Source organism: Myotis davidii, unplaced genomic scaffold, assembly GCF_000327345.1.
Source record: "Myotis davidii unplaced genomic scaffold, ASM32734v1 scaffold147, whole genome shotgun sequence".
Lineage (NCBI taxonomy): Eukaryota > Metazoa > Chordata > Mammalia > Chiroptera > Vespertilionidae > Myotis > Myotis davidii.
Genome location: NW_006383010.1, coordinates 5,511,050 through 5,514,236, shown reverse-complemented (window position 1 = coordinate 5,514,236; position 3,187 = coordinate 5,511,050).

The window sequence follows — 3,187 nt, the reverse complement described above, 5'->3', positions numbered from 1 at the left end:
TTGTTCTTCTGAAAGCGAATGCCTGCAGGTGCAATTCACGTTCGCTACGGTCGCTTCCGAACGTCAGGGTCACAACTTGAGACCGTCGCCGAAAAAAAAAGAAAAAGAAAGAAAAAGAGATGACTTCCCTCCTCCCCCTCCCCAAGCACCACCACCATACTGGGGCATTTAATTGTAATCAGTGCGAAAAATTGCAACTAGGGAAAAGGTTTACTTGCAATAAAGTAGCAACTGGGTATAGTTTCCCCGTATTTTTCTTGGTGGTCTTAACTGCTGTAACCGTGTTATAAAATATATATATATATAGCAGGGACGTTCGAAAAGTACACGTGGATTTAATGTCGCTTAAACTGTTTTATAAGTAGAGAGGATCATATTCTACAAGTGTTTATTCTACCAGTTCTTGGCTGGTACCTGGTAAGCGATATGTAAGTCTGTTAAATAGACGAACGCATAGGACAAAAGACATCGGTGTTTCGAACACCATGAAATGATGAATATGCTCGCTTATCTACAAAATACTTAACCGCGATTAGGCAGCGCGAAATGTATCCATTAGGTCTTTTATTCCCCTCAAGTATTCCAACCGCCTGTCCCCTGGTCAGAATCATTGTCTGGTCTGAAAGTGCCTCCCGGGTCAGAGGGAGGAGAGGGAGGAAACTCTTAAAAGCGCCCAGCACAGGTAAAAACGGTGGTGGATTGTGGGGGGCTGAGAGAGGGAGGTGTAGGTGTGGTGTAAGCGGGCAGAACGAGTAGAGAAGGTGAGAGAACCGAGGGATTTCAAGCCTCCGCGCCTCTGAGCGACATCCTTTCCAGCGAACGTTGGACAAAGGCTTGTTAAAAGCCCGGAGAAAAGATATCCGCGCGGAGAGCAAAACCAGTTCTTTCCTTTTCAGAGATTTGCACAGTGAGATAATTAGACCGAAAGATACGAGGGACTTTTCTAGAAACGAAATGCCATTAAAAGAAAGCCCAGGATTAGGGACCTAAAGGGAACGGAGGAGAGGAGACTCGGGCACCTTTCCGAAATTGGTCATCTCGCGGGTGTTTTGTGTTGAATGTGATTTAACTCAGGGGTGTGAAAGTGAGGTGTCAGGTGCCAAGATCTGGAAACATCTGACTCGCAGTGGCCCTGGTCCTCCTCTTCCCCCTCCCGTTTGATACAATAAAGTTACGGTTTTTGCACCTGTATTCCCAAGTTTGGCGATCTTGACTGAGGCTTCTCTTGTCCCACAAATTTGAGTTCTGTTGCACAAATTAATGATGTGATTACTGCAGTTCTAAAATTCCCCTTGCAGCATTTTGGGAACAAACGTGGAGTCTTTTAACATTCTCCTTGATCTGTTTTTCTCTTTAGTGCACTTTGATTTTTCAAGATCAATGGTCACATTTCATTTGTGGCTTCTCTGAATCCTTTGAGGTGCAGCTTCCAATTACTTAAAAAGTTTCTGGTCACTCCAGTGTTTGGGTTCTCTTAGAAAGTCACCAAAGCATGACACCACTTAAAAAAAGTTTCTCAGTGAAACACGGGCAGCTCTGTTATTTTAAGAAAGTTGTTCGTCTAAGAAGCCTACATGCACATACTTCATATCAAGTCCAATATTTGCCCTGTCTGAAAGATTATGATTGCTACACAGTTTCTGGTGCAAAGGCAAGACAAGACGGCTGCCCTGAGAAGTATTAGTCTATTTTCAATCGCTGGGGCAGATGGCACATACCATGCATCTGCAGGCAGCCTTGTTGGACTGCTTCCCTAGCTCCGAGCTGTGGTGAGCTGGCAGCACATTCAAGTGTGTATGAGAATACTGCACCCTGAGAGTGGAGGCCAAGGGCAAATTCCTTGTAAATTTCAGTACCTTTCTCAGCATCAGGCTGGTATCAGGCAGGCCCACCTAAGGTCACTGTGTGACACATTTTCAAGCCAGCAGAGCAAAACAGAGCTGAAAACAAGGGCAAATTTAGTCTCTCCAACCTTGAAGTCATCTAATGAAAGGGAACTGCTTTACCAGATAACAATTACTCTCGCCTGGTCAGCCACACACAGTGCAGAGTACTTCTTGGCTTGCTCCAATAGGTGCTACTTATTTGTTTCATCAGAAGTTCCAAGGTAGGAAATCTAAGACCCAAAGCCCCCTTTCTGGAAGGTTAGAATGTTTAAATCGATCTCTGTTATTAAAGGGGCAATCTATGTAAGAGCTTTTATTTCATGAGCGGTGTTCTTAGTGCTTAGCACAGGCCCAAGGATGAAGGCTGCTTTTATTGCAGGAACTTGAGAAGAAGATTGCATACTTCAGTAACCAGTTTCCCTATAAGCAGTGGTCAAAACACTCACTATTTTAACGTCCTCCTTGTGAGGGTTAAATTGATGTTTGCAGGCTTTTCTTTTAAGGAATTAAAAAAACAAAACCCATTTTCTTCATGTTGGTTTGATAGACAATTCCTGCCCCCCCCCTCCTTCCCCCTCAGGGATAGAGTTAGATCTATCTACTTCTCTCATGAAAATCATCTTTTAAAATAAACTATAGCCCTAGTCAGTTTGGCTCAGTGGATAGAGTGTCAGCCTGCGGACTCAAGGGTCCCAGGTTCTATTCCTGTCAAGGGCATGTAACTTGATTGCAGGCACAGTCCCCAGTAGGGGGGTGCAGGAGGCAGCTGATCGGTGTTTCTTTCTCATCGATGTTTCTAACTCTCTTTCTATCTCTCCCTCTCCCTTCCTCTCTGAAATCAATAAAAGTATATTTAAAAAATAAATAAGTAAAATGAACTACATCCCCATCTTTTATAAGGGAATGACACATAGTGGATGCACAATAAATGGTTTGGAATGAATTTCTTGTTGAAATTAATTAACTCACTGTCTCTTTCCATATATATATATATGTAAATTTAGATATATTGGAATATTTAAAATTGAAATAAATAACCACGAACTAAAAAAAAATCATGTGAAAATGAAGAGAATATGCTTAAGTATGAGCAGGAAAGCATTTATTATGAATGAACTCTTAGTTCAGCCCTGAGCTTCCTGGGAGCCAAGTGAGAAAGAGAAACACTATTAGTGCGTTTTCTAATTCTTGTAATCAGAAAAGATGAAGCACATTGCTTTTCAAGAAAGAGATACTTTATCCAGTTGCTGAATTCTAAACGAACTGCCTTATTTACAGACCTTAAAAATTTTATTGTATTT